The sequence below is a fragment of the Coffea arabica genome, chromosome 2c (genome assembly GCF_036785885.1).
Source record: "Coffea arabica cultivar ET-39 chromosome 2c, Coffea Arabica ET-39 HiFi, whole genome shotgun sequence".
Taxonomy (NCBI): domain Eukaryota; kingdom Viridiplantae; phylum Streptophyta; class Magnoliopsida; order Gentianales; family Rubiaceae; genus Coffea; species Coffea arabica.
Window position 1 is genome coordinate 44,516,961 of NC_092312.1, and position 16,663 is coordinate 44,533,623.

Consider the following 16,663-nt stretch of genomic DNA (forward strand, 5'->3'; position numbering starts at 1 on the left):
CGATGGGTGGAAGGTATTTTTCGTTGAAGTCCCGTACAAAGTTTAGCCAAGTCCAGGCAGTTCCCTCTCTCTCCCACTTGGCCCTCACTACATTCCACCAAGCCCTAGCTGGCCCCTCAAACTGAAATACAGCAAATTGGACTTGTCTCTCCTCAGTATAGTTTAGGGCAGCAAAGATATTTATCATGGCCTCCAGCCATTTCTCAGCCTCATACGGGTCTGGCCCTCCTAAAAACTTGGGTGGGGAGAACTTCTGGAATCTCTCCAAGGCTCTATCTTGCCCCGAATCAGGGTCTCTAGGTTGATTTACAGAACCTTGACCCTGTTGCTCCACCAACCGAGTCAAAATATTAGTCATCTGTTGGATGGCAGTGGCCACCTGATCTCCCCCGGCAGTCTGGGGTTCAGGTTGCTGCTCAACCGCTGCCTCCCTCTCCTCTCTCGGTTCTGGCACCGGTTCCTGTGCTTGTTCACCTTCACGGCCTCGCCTAGAACCGCGTTCTCGGTTAGTTTTCTTGGTTCGACTTCTTTTATCCTCCATGTTTCGCAGCTAACCCACTTTAACAATATAACCAACTAATTAATGATAGAATATAACTACTAAGTAACTATAGAAATATAAACAACATAAAACAGAATATTGCAAGTCATAAACCCCTCTAAATCATAAAACAAGGCAATACAACACATTCGATCAAAACAAGTCACATAACTTATAGAGCATTAACCCTAGGTATCGCTCAGGCACTACACTTAATCAAGGCTCTAAACACGTGAATAAGAAGGATCCCAAATCCCATGAATATCTTCAATATTTTTCAAGTCCAGACTATTCGCATTCCCTGTGCCTTTGCTTTCGCAATCCAAACTTATCCCAATATTACGCGAGATCTTAACTTATCGTAAAGGTGTCACTCATTGGTATTCGGGGACAAGAATCCAAAAATATGATAATTCACCACTCAAGCTGGCCAGGCTCAAGAGCAAATCACCCGTATTAGAGATTCCTACCCAACATACATATCTAAGGTCCCCAACAATAGACAATTGTTCCATACTTAACAAGTCAATTCCCACAGTCCGAGAACCTTCTCCCGGCACGAGCTCAAAAGGAGCTCTGATACCATCTGTGACGACCCCACCTCCCCCTAAGGCGTACCAGAGGGTTTGGCGGACCGCCTGCCCAGCTCTCGCCAGGACTCACTCACTAAAATCATGTGCACACACCCCAAGCACCATTAATAATATCCGCAATCCCAGCTTATAATTTACATTGATAGAAACCAAAGTACAAAGTCTTGATATACTTAAACTAGTTCAAAATATATACAATCCAAGTACAAATGTTCCATTCGAGGAATAGCGCGAGTACAAAACCAAAATTCAAAACACAGTCTAAAGTAACTAGACTACGCTAGCCTTTACATCTCTTATGCCTCGCTCGTACCCCCTGTAAGGAGAACAAATAACGTGGTATGAGCTAAAAGCCCAGTGAGGTTCCAAATAGCAAATTGACCATTATTTATAAATACAAGTTTTCGATTTAGCAAGGTAACGAGCATGAAGAGTTCATAAAAGTGAGCAATAACACTTCAAGTAGCAATCTCAAAATGAGCGAGTATAAAAATTTTCATAAGAAACAATCATCCAATAAACAATAATCATTTCAAGCATAAGGATACGGATAGCTCTCAGGAGCCAACTTCCATTCATCATCAGGAGCTTGATCACGTAGTAGTTGACACTCCGTCAACTTTCAAGTAAAGGAACCGATCCAGTAGAACACCACTTAAACGACTCTCCGTCCACCGTTCAACCCCCAGCTGGGCCCAAAATCCTCAAGAACACGGGTGGTAATACTCGAGTATACCGATTAGTCGAGGAGATATCACTCCACTCGACAATACAAGAGACCCAGGGTTCATTACCCAATCGACCAAGCCCTTGCCGGCTCGACTAGAGTAACTCGCCACAGGGTTTCTGGAATTCCAGGAAGTGCGCGCATCATAAACAAGTATATCAAGTCAATTGCAACAATAAACAAGTATATCACGTAAGGGCAAGTGCGATAAAGTACACTCTTGCCCTAACAATTCACGCATGTGGCATGTAATCATATTGGCACGTATCAAGTACAAGTATCAAGTTCAATTCAGTATTTGAAAGCACTCACCAAAAGATATAGTGCCTTTACTGGTCACTTTCAGGTTATACTCCGAGTTCGGAGTCCAAATCTGCGATAAAACTCAGTTTGAGAACTTTGAAACATGACTAGAGTTCGAAACTTAGACGTTTCGTTCAATAAAATCAAGAATTTGAAATTCACTCGGATAGTAGTCGTGAAACACTTGCTCACTTTTTAAACGGTAAAACTTTGTAACATTTATACTTGAAAATGCCATGCGAGTCGAAAGTACAAGAGAAACATATTCCAAATAGTCATTATTTCATTTCTCAAGGGTACAAGCTCGGCCAAGTCCTTCCTTATATACCTCGGAACAAGAATACTCAAGTACCCTAGATGGTTCAAGCAGTAATCACTCTTAACCCTTACTCAAGTTGCAAGTAGTTCTCTAGTTTTCGAGCGTAAATTTGGGCAGCATGCCCTTTGTGTTTACCTAATTTTCCAGCCTTTTAGGCTTCATTGTTTTTCTCAAACACAACCCAACATTATAAATCTCAGCCATTCATGTCAAGAGCCGTTCCATAGGCTCAAAATATCATAATAATAAGATTCACAACAGTAGCAAGTACAGAAGTTCAATGTGGCACAAAACAGATTTGACGTACAAATGCGGAAATAACATATCCGAGGCTACGCTTATCGGATTGAGACGTAACCTATGCCGTTTCGAAGCTAAGACACAGAGCTACAATGTTCATGAAGGTCACTTAGTCCAGTTTCTAATGTAAATTGGTCAAATTCTCCAATTACCAAACCAGAAATCAATTCACCGGCTGTTTAAATGCAGAACACTGTAATGGACATAACTCAGTGTACACAAGTCCGAATCAGGTGTTCTTAGAGGAATTTTAAAGCTACTTCAGAGCACTACAACTTTCATGTTTTGGTCCAGAGCTAAATCAGAATGGATCCTGGTCAAAAATCGTGATAAACTGGACTGAACTGAAGAAACGGACTACTGGGAAATTCTTAAAGCAGTAGGGGTATTTTGGACTTTTCACGTTCTACGTTGCTCCGATTGAGCTGAAATTTTGTAGGCACCTATAAAACACCATTCTATACAACTTTCCTTCTTTTACCAAAGGCCAATTCGGCCTCTAACATACATATACAATTTCGGACAGAATGCTTGGGAAATTTTCCAGAAATCTGGAATTTTTAGCTCTAAGTGTAGTTTCCTCAAATTTCTGGTTCCAATCACCACTAAACAACCTTGTATAACTTTAATTGCAACATTCATGCATCATACATCAACTTGAGCAGAAAATCAGGAACCCTAGTTCATCAAATAAATTGGGGAAAACTACTAAAACATGCTCATCATCCATAATCTCACCATAAAATCAAGTTACTAGGCTTAATATAACAAGATTAGAAGTAAAACTTGGAGAGATAAACTCTCTTACCTTGAATAAAAGTCACCAAGAGTAGCACAAGCTCTCCCCTTCAAGAATCACACCACAACTCACTAGCTAGTCACTCAAGAACAAGTTTAATCGGTTTATTTTGTTTGATTTCTCCCTAAGTTGTTGGATTGAAGATGAAATGAAGGAGTTTTTTTTTTCTTCTTGTTGTTCCTCCCCTCTCTCTCTCTCGGTTCTTATGCAGAAATATGGAGGAAGATGAGGCTTGGTTTGTCTTATATGGAAGTAAGAGGTTAAGGGTAATTGTGTCCACAATTTTTGGCCAACACTTGGCCTATTCTTGTCCACAAAATTTTTCTCTTTCTTTCCTTGTATTTGAGCCACAATTTCGGTCAAGCTATAATCATGAGGGGGAAGATATTTTGTTCAAGTTCAATAAATTTGTTTGGTAAGCAAAAATGGTGGTCAAGCGGTGCGTTCAATCGGTAATGCGCAGGACCCGCCGGTTCGCGCCGTTTTTCTTAAAAACACCCGTACTAGAGTTTTTACTTTCCATTCACTAACCTTACCTCATTGCTACTACTCACATATTATTTCTCACTTAAAAGTCACTTTTAATCATCAAATTGATCCTTGGCCAGTACCGAAAATTCATCCGGCGGAAAAATCACAAAACCCTAATTTTGCTCAAATCTTGAAACCGAAGTGTAAAACCTTATTTTCTAGGTTTATTTACTCTTATAGTTGAACAATTGGATAGTAGAGCTTTAATAAATAATAATTTTCAAATAAAAGGAAATTTTTAAGAAAACGTGAGGAATTTTCCAATTCCAGTAATTAAAATTAGGGTTTCAATTAAAATATGAGAGATTTAGGAAAACCGGTTAGTCACAAGTAAACTAGGGTTTTTGGCTACCATATTAGGGTTTCTAGTTTTTTTTTTAAAACAAAATTAGGTTTTAAATCAAACCCAAAGAAATACACTTTAATATTTTCTTCACAAACAACCTCCTAATATTCGGGATGTTACAACCTCCCCTCCTTAAAAGAATTTCGTCCTCGAAATTCATACATGCACTTCGAATAACGTAGGGTATTTCCCTTATATATTCATTTCCGGCTCCCAGGTCTCACTATAGCCAAAACTTAGGGAAACAATAGAAATCACGAATCGTACCTTCTACTATCTCTGTTGGTTCAGGTACTGCCTGTTGGTTCAAGGCATACGCTCTAGCTGGCACTCTTGGCTTAGTCCCTCCTACACTTGCTTGTTCAGGGTTTAGGCGTGATCTACGGGGACAGGTTGCAAGCTGGTGTTCGGTGCTACCACACCATAAACATTTTCCCGCCTTTCGCCAACAATCACTCTCCACGTGATTGGCCTTCCCACAGTACCCGCAAGGTACTTGAGGGGTTGAGGTCTGACCTCCTTGTGAGGCACCTCTTGCTTGACCCCAGCCACGCGAAGCTCCTCTTGGAGTACTTTCCTTAGACGTCCTTGAAATTTTCTCACTACCATCTTCTCGACCTATCTTAGAAGGTGGCATATCTAAATCACGTTGTCCTTGCCTTTGACTTCCACCAGGCGCACCTCTCCTTTTTGCATGGAAAGCTCTCACTTGTGCCCTAGCAGTCTCTATCCTCAAGGCTTTCTCCAGAACCTCTGTGAATGTATTAATTTGGACCGCCGCTAAGGCTTCTTGTAATTCCACATTTAACCCTTGTATAAACCTTCGTACTTTCCTTGGTTCCGTGGCAATCAATTCGGGAGCGAATTTAGACAATTTGGTAAACTGGGTCTCATACTCAGTTACACTCATCAGCCCCTGACGGAGTTTAATGAATTCGTCCTCTCTCTTCTCCTGGACGATGGGTGGAAGGTATTTTTCGTTGAAGTCCCGTACAAAGTTTAGCCAAGTCCAGGCAGTTCCCTCTCTCTCCCACTTGGCCCTCACTACATTCCACCAAGCCCTAGCTGGCCCCTCAAACTGAAATACAGCAAATTGGACTTGTCTCTCCTCAGTATAGTTTAGGGCAGCAAAGATATTTATCATGGCCTCCAGCCATTTCTCAGCCTCATACGGGTCTGGCCCTCCTAAAAACTTGGGTGGGGAGAACTTCTGGAATCTCTCCAAGGCTCTATCTTGCCCCGAATCAGGGTCTCTAGGTTGATTTACAGAACCTTGACCCTGTTGCTCCACCAACCGAGTCAAAATATTAGTCATCTGTTGGATGGCAGTGGCCACCTGATCTCCCCCGGCAGTCTGGGGTTCAGGTTGCTGCTCAACCGCTGCCTCCCTCTCCTCTCTCGGTTCTGGCACCGGTTCCTGTGCTTGTTCACCTTCACGGCCTCGCCTAGAACCGCGTTCTCGGTTAGTTTTCTTGGTTCGACTTCTTTTATCCTCCATGTTTCGCAGCTAACCCACTTTAACAATATAACCAACTAATTAATGATAGAATATAACTACTAAGTAACTATAGAAATATAAACAACATAAAACAGAATATTGCAAGTCATAAACCCCTCTAAATCATAAAACAAGGCAATACAACACATTCGATCAAAACAAGTCACATAACTTATAGAGCATTAACCCTAGGTATCGCTCAGGCACTACACTTAATCAAGGCTCTAAACACGTGAATAAGAAGGATCCCAAATCCCATGAATATCTTCAATATTTTTCAAGTCCAGACTATTCGCATTCCCTGTGCCTTTGCTTTCGCAATCCAAACTTATCCCAATATTACGCGAGATCTTAACTTATCGTAAAGGTGTCACTCATTGGTATTCGGGGACAAGAATCCAAAAATATGATAATTCACCACTCAAGCTGGCCAGGCTCAAGAGCAAATCACCCGTATTAGAGATTCCTACCCAACATACATATCTAAGGTCCCCAACAATAGACAATTGTTCCATACTTAACAAGTCAATTCCCACAGTCCGAGAACCTTCTCCCGGCACGAGCTCAAAAGGAGCTCTGATACCATCTGTGACGACCCCACCTCCCCCTAAGGCGTACCAGAGGGTTTGGCGGACCGCCTGCCCAGCTCTCGCCAGGACTCACTCACTAAAATCATGTGCACACACCCCAAGCACCATTAATAATATCCGCAATCCCAGCTTATAATTTACATTGATAGAAACCAAAGTACAAAGTCTTGATATACTTAAACTAGTTCAAAATATATACAATCCAAGTACAAATGTTCCATTCGAGGAATAGCGCGAGTACAAAACCAAAATTCAAAACACAGTCTAAAGTAACTAGACTACGCTAGCCTTTACATCTCTTATGCCTCGCTCGTACCCCCTGTAAGGAGAACAAATAACGTGGTATGAGCTAAAAGCCCAGTGAGGTTCCAAATAGCAAATTGACCATTATTTATAAATACAAGTTTTCGATTTAGCAAGGTAACGAGCATGAAGAGTTCATAAAAGTGAGCAATAACACTTCAAGTAGCAATCTCAAAATGAGCGAGTATAAAAATTTTCATAAGAAACAATCATCCAATAAACAATAATCATTTCAAGCATAAGGATACGGATAGCTCTCAGGAGCCAACTTCCATTCATCATCAGGAGCTTGATCACGTAGTAGTTGACACTCCGTCAACTTTCAAGTAAAGGAACCGATCCAGTAGAACACCACTTAAACGACTCTCCGTCCACCGTTCAACCCCCAGCTGGGCCCAAAATCCTCAAGAACACGGGTGGTAATACTCGAGTATACCGATTAGTCGAGGAGATATCACTCCACTCGACAATACAAGAGACCCAGGGTTCATTACCCAATCGACCAAGCCCTTGCCGGCTCGACTAGAGTAACTCGCCACAGGGTTTCTGGAATTCCAGGAAGTGCGCGCATCATAAACAAGTATATCAAGTCAATTGCAACAATAAACAAGTATATCACGTAAGGGCAAGTGCGATAAAGTACACTCTTGCCCTAACAATTCACGCATGTGGCATGTAATCATATTGGCACGTATCAAGTACAAGTATCAAGTTCAATTCAGTATTTGAAAGCACTCACCAAAAGATATAGTGCCTTTACTGGTCACTTTCAGGTTATACTCCGAGTTCGGAGTCCAAATCTGCGATAAAACTCAGTTTGAGAACTTTGAAACATGACTAGAGTTCGAAACTTAGACGTTTCGTTCAATAAAATCAAGAATTTGAAATTCACTCGGATAGTAGTCGTGAAACACTTGCTCACTTTTTAAACGGTAAAACTTTGTAACATTTATACTTGAAAATGCCATGCGAGTCGAAAGTACAAGAGAAACATATTCCAAATAGTCATTATTTCATTTCTCAAGGGTACAAGCTCGGCCAAGTCCTTCCTTATATACCTCGGAACAAGAATACTCAAGTACCCTAGATGGTTCAAGCAGTAATCACTCTTAACCCTTACTCAAGTTGCAAGTAGTTCTCTAGTTTTCGAGCGTAAATTTGGGCAGCATGCCCTTTGTGTTTACCTAATTTTCCAGCCTTTTAGGCTTCATTGTTTTTCTCAAACACAACCCAACATTATAAATCTCAGCCATTCATGTCAAGAGCCGTTCCATAGGCTCAAAATATCATAATAATAAGATTCACAACAGTAGCAAGTACAGAAGTTCAATGTGGCACAAAACAGATTTGACGTACAAATGCGGAAATAACATATCCGAGGCTACGTTTATCGGATTGAGACGTAACCTATGCCGTTTCGAAGCTAAGACACAGAGCTACAATGTTCATGAAGGTCACTTAGTCCAGTTTCTAATGTAAATTGGTCAAATTCTCCAATTACCAAACCAGAAATCAATTCACCGGCTGTTTAAATGCAGAACACTGTAATGGACATAACTCAGTGTACACAAGTCCGAATCAGGTGTTCTTAGAGGAATTTTAAAGCTACTTCAGAGCACTACAACTTTCATGTTTTGGTCCAGAGCTAAATCAGAATGGATCCTGGTCAAAAATCGTGATAAACTGGACTGAACTGAAGAAACGGACTACTGGGAAATTCTTAAAGCAGTAGGGGTATTTTGGACTTTTCACGTTCTACGTTGCTCCGATTGAGCTGAAATTTTGTAGGCACCTATAAAACACCATTCTATACAACTTTCCTTCTTTTACCAAAGGCCAATTCGGCCTCTAACATACATATACAATTTCGGACAGAATGCTTGGGAAATTTTCCAGAAATCTGGAATTTTTAGCTCTAAGTGTAGTTTCCTCAAATTTCTGGTTCCAATCACCACTAAACAACCTTGTATAACTTTAATTGCAACATTCATGCATCATACATCAACTTGAGCAGAAAATCAGGAACCCTAGTTCATCAAATAAATTGGGGAAAACTACTAAAACATGCTCATCATCCATAATCTCACCATAAAATCAAGTTACTAGGCTTAATATAACAAGATTAGAAGTAAAACTTGGAGAGATAAACTCTCTTACCTTGAATAAAAGTCACCAAGAGTAGCACAAGCTCTCCCCTTCAAGAATCACACCACAACTCACTAGCTAGTCACTCAAGAACAAGTTTAATCGGTTTATTTTGTTTGATTTCTCCCTAAGTTGTTGGATTGAAGATGAAATGAAGGAGTTTTTTTTTTCTTCTTGTTGTTCCTCCCCTCTCTCTCTCTCGGTTCTTATGCAGAAATATGGAGGAAGATGAGGCTTGGTTTGTCTTATATGGAAGTAAGAGGTTAAGGGTAATTGTGTCCACAATTTTTGGCCAACACTTGGCCTATTCTTGTCCACAAAATTTTTCTCTTTCTTTCCTTGTATTTGAGCCACAATTTCGGTCAAGCTATAATCATGAGGGGGAAGATATTTTGTTCAAGTTCAATAAATTTGTTTGGTAAGCAAAAATGGTGGTCAAGCGGTGCGTTCAATCGGTAATGCGCAGGACCCGCCGGTTCGCGCCGTTTTTCTTAAAAACACCCGTACTAGAGTTTTTACTTTCCATTCACTAACCTTACCTCATTGCTACTACTCACATATTATTTCTCACTTAAAAGTCACTTTTAATCATCAAATTGATCCTTGGCCAGTACCGAAAATTCATCCGGCGGAAAAATCACAAAACCCTAATTTTGCTCAAATCTTGAAACCGAAGTGTAAAACCTTATTTTCTAGGTTTATTTACTCTTATAGTTGAACAATTGGATAGTAGAGCTTTAATAAATAATAATTTTCAAATAAAAGGAAATTTTTAAGAAAACGTGAGGAATTTTCCAATTCCAGTAATTAAAATTAGGGTTTCAATTAAAATATGAGAGATTTAGGAAAACCGGTTAGTCACAAGTAAACTAGGGTTTTTGGCTACCATATTAGGGTTTCTAGTTTTTTTTTTAAAACAAAATTAGGTTTTAAATCAAACCCAAAGAAATACACTTTAATATTTTCTTCACAAACAACCTCCTAATATTCGGGATGTTACAACCTCCCCTCCTTAAAAGAATTTCGTCCTCGAAATTCATACATGCACTTCGAATAACGTAGGGTATTTCCCTTATATATTCATTTCCGGCTCCCAGGTCTCACTATAGCCAAAACTTAGGGAAACAATAGAAATCACGAATCGTACCTTCTACTATCTCTGTTGGTTCAGGTACTGCCTGTTGGTTCAAGGCATACGCTCTAGCTGGCACTCTTGGCTTAGTCCCTCCTACACTTGCTTGTTCAGGGTTTAGGCGTGATCTACGGGGACAGGTTGCAAGCTGGTGTTCGGTGCTACCACACCATAAACATTTTCCCGCCTTTCGCCAACAATCACTCTCCACGTGATTGGCCTTCCCACAGTACCCGCAAGGTACTTGAGGGGTTGAGGTCTGACCTCCTTGTGAGGCACCTCTTGCTTGACCCCAGCCACGCGAAGCTCCTCTTGGAGTACTTTCCTTAGACGTCCTTGAAATTTTCTCACTACCATCTTCTCGACCTATCTTAGAAGGTGGCATATCTAAATCACGTTGTCCTTGCCTTTGACTTCCACCAGGCGCACCTCTCCTTTTTGCATGGAAAGCTCTCACTTGTGCCCTAGCAGTCTCTATCCTCAAGGCTTTCTCCAGAACCTCTGTGAATGTATTAATTTGGACCGCCGCTAAGGCTTCTTGTAATTCCACATTTAACCCTTGTATAAACCTTCGTACTTTCCTTGGTTCCGTGGCAATCAATTCGGGAGCGAATTTAGACAATTTGGTAAACTGGGTCTCATACTCAGTTACACTCATCAGCCCCTGACGGAGTTTAATGAATTCGTCCTCTCTCTTCTCCTGGACGATGGGTGGAAGGTATTTTTCGTTGAAGTCCCGTACAAAGTTTAGCCAAGTCCAGGCAGTTCCCTCTCTCTCCCACTTGGCCCTCACTACATTCCACCAAGCCCTAGCTGGCCCCTCAAACTGAAATACAGCAAATTGGACTTGTCTCTCCTCAGTATAGTTTAGGGCAGCAAAGATATTTATCATGGCCTCCAGCCATTTCTCAGCCTCATACGGGTCTGGCCCTCCTAAAAACTTGGGTGGGGAGAACTTCTGGAATCTCTCCAAGGCTCTATCTTGCCCCGAATCAGGGTCTCTAGGTTGATTTACAGAACCTTGACCCTGTTGCTCCACCAACCGAGTCAAAATATTAGTCATCTGTTGGATGGCAGTGGCCACCTGATCTCCCCCGGCAGTCTGGGGTTCAGGTTGCTGCTCAACCGCTGCCTCCCTCTCCTCTCTCGGTTCTGGCACCGGTTCCTGTGCTTGTTCACCTTCACGGCCTCGCCTAGAACCGCGTTCTCGGTTAGTTTTCTTGGTTCGACTTCTTTTATCCTCCATGTTTCGCAGCTAACCCACTTTAACAATATAACCAACTAATTAATGATAGAATATAACTACTAAGTAACTATAGAAATATAAACAACATAAAACAGAATATTGCAAGTCATAAACCCCTCTAAATCATAAAACAAGGCAATACAACACATTCGATCAAAACAAGTCACATAACTTATAGAGCATTAACCCTAGGTATCGCTCAGGCACTACACTTAATCAAGGCTCTAAACACGTGAATAAGAAGGATCCCAAATCCCATGAATATCTTCAATATTTTTCAAGTCCAGACTATTCGCATTCCCTGTGCCTTTGCTTTCGCAATCCAAACTTATCCCAATATTACGCGAGATCTTAACTTATCGTAAAGGTGTCACTCATTGGTATTCGGGGACAAGAATCCAAAAATATGATAATTCACCACTCAAGCTGGCCAGGCTCAAGAGCAAATCACCCGTATTAGAGATTCCTACCCAACATACATATCTAAGGTCCCCAACAATAGACAATTGTTCCATACTTAACAAGTCAATTCCCACAGTCCGAGAACCTTCTCCCGGCACGAGCTCAAAAGGAGCTCTGATACCATCTGTGACGACCCCACCTCCCCCTAAGGCGTACCAGAGGGTTTGGCGGACCGCCTGCCCAGCTCTCGCCAGGACTCACTCACTAAAATCATGTGCACACACCCCAAGCACCATTAATAATATCCGCAATCCCAGCTTATAATTTACATTGATAGAAACCAAAGTACAAAGTCTTGATATACTTAAACTAGTTCAAAATATATACAATCCAAGTACAAATGTTCCATTCGAGGAATAGCGCGAGTACAAAACCAAAATTCAAAACACAGTCTAAAGTAACTAGACTACGCTAGCCTTTACATCTCTTATGCCTCGCTCGTACCCCCTGTAAGGAGAACAAATAACGTGGTATGAGCTAAAAGCCCAGTGAGGTTCCAAATAGCAAATTGACCATTATTTATAAATACAAGTTTTCGATTTAGCAAGGTAACGAGCATGAAGAGTTCATAAAAGTGAGCAATAACACTTCAAGTAGCAATCTCAAAATGAGCGAGTATAAAAATTTTCATAAGAAACAATCATCCAATAAACAATAATCATTTCAAGCATAAGGATACGGATAGCTCTCAGGAGCCAACTTCCATTCATCATCAGGAGCTTGATCACGTAGTAGTTGACACTCCGTCAACTTTCAAGTAAAGGAACCGATCCAGTAGAACACCACTTAAACGACTCTCCGTCCACCGTTCAACCCCCAGCTGGGCCCAAAATCCTCAAGAACACGGGTGGTAATACTCGAGTATACCGATTAGTCGAGGAGATATCACTCCACTCGACAATACAAGAGACCCAGGGTTCATTACCCAATCGACCAAGCCCTTGCCGGCTCGACTAGAGTAACTCGCCACAGGGTTTCTGGAATTCCAGGAAGTGCGCGCATCATAAACAAGTATATCAAGTCAATTGCAACAATAAACAAGTATATCACGTAAGGGCAAGTGCGATAAAGTACACTCTTGCCCTAACAATTCACGCATGTGGCATGTAATCATATTGGCACGTATCAAGTACAAGTATCAAGTTCAATTCAGTATTTGAAAGCACTCACCAAAAGATATAGTGCCTTTACTGGTCACTTTCAGGTTATACTCCGAGTTCGGAGTCCAAATCTGCGATAAAACTCAGTTTGAGAACTTTGAAACATGACTAGAGTTCGAAACTTAGACGTTTCGTTCAATAAAATCAAGAATTTGAAATTCACTCGGATAGTAGTCGTGAAACACTTGCTCACTTTTTAAACGGTAAAACTTTGTAACATTTATACTTGAAAATGCCATGCGAGTCGAAAGTACAAGAGAAACATATTCCAAATAGTCATTATTTCATTTCTCAAGGGTACAAGCTCGGCCAAGTCCTTCCTTATATACCTCGGAACAAGAATACTCAAGTACCCTAGATGGTTCAAGCAGTAATCACTCTTAACCCTTACTCAAGTTGCAAGTAGTTCTCTAGTTTTCGAGCGTAAATTTGGGCAGCATGCCCTTTGTGTTTACCTAATTTTCCAGCCTTTTAGGCTTCATTGTTTTTCTCAAACACAACCCAACATTATAAATCTCAGCCATTCATGTCAAGAGCCGTTCCATAGGCTCAAAATATCATAATAATAAGATTCACAACAGTAGCAAGTACAGAAGTTCAATGTGGCACAAAACAGATTTGACGTACAAATGCGGAAATAACATATCCGAGGCTACGTTTATCGGATTGAGACGTAACCTATGCCGTTTCGAAGCTAAGACACAGAGCTACAATGTTCATGAAGGTCACTTAGTCCAGTTTCTAATGTAAATTGGTCAAATTCTCCAATTACCAAACCAGAAATCAATTCACCGGCTGTTTAAATGCAGAACACTGTAATGGACATAACTCAGTGTACACAAGTCCGAATCAGGTGTTCTTAGAGGAATTTTAAAGCTACTTCAGAGCACTACAACTTTCATGTTTTGGTCCAGAGCTAAATCAGAATGGATCCTGGTCAAAAATCGTGATAAACTGGACTGAACTGAAGAAACGGACTACTGGGAAATTCTTAAAGCAGTAGGGGTATTTTGGACTTTTCACGTTCTACGTTGCTCCGATTGAGCTGAAATTTTGTAGGCACCTATAAAACACCATTCTATACAACTTTCCTTCTTTTACCAAAGGCCAATTCGGCCTCTAACATACATATACAATTTCGGACAGAATGCTTGGGAAATTTTCCAGAAATCTGGAATTTTTAGCTCTAAGTGTAGTTTCCTCAAATTTCTGGTTCCAATCACCACTAAACAACCTTGTATAACTTTAATTGCAACATTCATGCATCATACATCAACTTGAGCAGAAAATCAGGAACCCTAGTTCATCAAATAAATTGGGGAAAACTACTAAAACATGCTCATCATCCATAATCTCACCATAAAATCAAGTTACTAGGCTTAATATAACAAGATTAGAAGTAAAACTTGGAGAGATAAACTCTCTTACCTTGAATAAAAGTCACCAAGAGTAGCACAAGCTCTCCCCTTCAAGAATCACACCACAACTCACTAGCTAGTCACTCAAGAACAAGTTTAATCGGTTTATTTTGTTTGATTTCTCCCTAAGTTGTTGGATTGAAGATGAAATGAAGGAGTTTTTTTTTTCTTCTTGTTGTTCCTCCCCTCTCTCTCTCTCGGTTCTTATGCAGAAATATGGAGGAAGATGAGGCTTGGTTTGTCTTATATGGAAGTAAGAGGTTAAGGGTAATTGTGTCCACAATTTTTGGCCAACACTTGGCCTATTCTTGTCCACAAAATTTTTCTCTTTCTTTCCTTGTATTTGAGCCACAATTTCGGTCAAGCTATAATCATGAGGGGGAAGATATTTTGTTCAAGTTCAATAAATTTGTTTGGTAAGCAAAAATGGTGGTCAAGCGGTGCGTTCAATCGGTAATGCGCAGGACCCGCCGGTTCGCGCCGTTTTTCTTAAAAACACCCGTACTAGAGTTTTTACTTTCCATTCACTAACCTTACCTCATTGCTACTACTCACATATTATTTCTCACTTAAAAGTCACTTTTAATCATCAAATTGATCCTTGGCCAGTACCGAAAATTCATCCGGCGGAAAAATCACAAAACCCTAATTTTGCTCAAATCTTGAAACCGAAGTGTAAAACCTTATTTTCTAGGTTTATTTACTCTTATAGTTGAACAATTGGATAGTAGAGCTTTAATAAATAATAATTTTCAAATAAAAGGAAATTTTTAAGAAAACGTGAGGAATTTTCCAATTCCAGTAATTAAAATTAGGGTTTCAATTAAAATATGAGAGATTTAGGAAAACCGGTTAGTCACAAGTAAACTAGGGTTTTTGGCTACCATATTAGGGTTTCTAGTTTTTTTTTTAAAACAAAATTAGGTTTTAAATCAAACCCAAAGAAATACACTTTAATATTTTCTTCACAAACAACCTCCTAATATTCGGGATGTTACAACCTCCCCTCCTTAAAAGAATTTCGTCCTCGAAATTCATACATGCACTTCGAATAACGTAGGGTATTTCCCTTATATATTCATTTCCGGCTCCCAGGTCTCACTATAGCCAAAACTTAGGGAAACAATAGAAATCACGAATCGTACCTTCTACTATCTCTGTTGGTTCAGGTACTGCCTGTTGGTTCAAGGCATACGCTCTAGCTGGCACTCTTGGCTTAGTCCCTCCTACACTTGCTTGTTCAGGGTTTAGGCGTGATCTACGGGGACAGGTTGCAAGCTGGTGTTCGGTGCTACCACACCATAAACATTTTCCCGCCTTTCGCCAACAATCACTCTCCACGTGATTGGCCTTCCCACAGTACCCGCAAGGTACTTGAGGGGTTGAGGTCTGACCTCCTTGTGAGGCACCTCTTGCTTGACCCCAGCCACGCGAAGCTCCTCTTGGAGTACTTTCCTTAGACGTCCTTGAAATTTTCTCACTACCATCTTCTCGACCTATCTTAGAAGGTGGCATATCTAAATCACGTTGTCCTTGCCTTTGACTTCCACCAGGCGCACCTCTCCTTTTTGCATGGAAAGCTCTCACTTGTGCCCTAGCAGTCTCTATCCTCAAGGCTTTCTCCAGAACCTCTGTGAATGTATTAATTTGGACCGCCGCTAAGGCTTCTTGTAATTCCACATTTAACCCTTGTATAAACCTTCGTACTTTCCTTGGTTCCGTGGCAATCAATTCGGGAGCGAATTTAGACAATTTGGTAAACTGGGTCTCATACTCAGTTACACTCATCAGCCCCTGACGGAGTTTAATGAATTCGTCCTCTCTCTTCTCCTGGACGATGGGTGGAAGGTATTTTTCGTTGAAGTCCCGTACAAAGTTTAGCCAAGTCCAGGCAGTTCCCTCTCTCTCCCACTTGGCCCTCACTACATTCCACCAAGCCCTAGCTGGCCCCTCAAACTGAAATACAGCAAATTGGACTTGTCTCTCCTCAGTATAGTTTAGGGCAGCAAAGATATTTATCATGGCCTCCAGCCATTTCTCAGCCTCATACGGGTCTGGCCCTCCTAAAAACTTGGGTGGGGAGAACTTCTGGAATCTCTCCAAGGCTCTATCTTGCCCCGAATCAGGGTCTCTAGGTTGATTTACAGAACCTTGACCCTGTTGCTCCACCAACCGAGTCAAAATATTAGTCATCTGTTGGATGGCAGTGGCCACCTGATCTCCCCCGGCAGTCTGGGGTTCAGGTTGCTG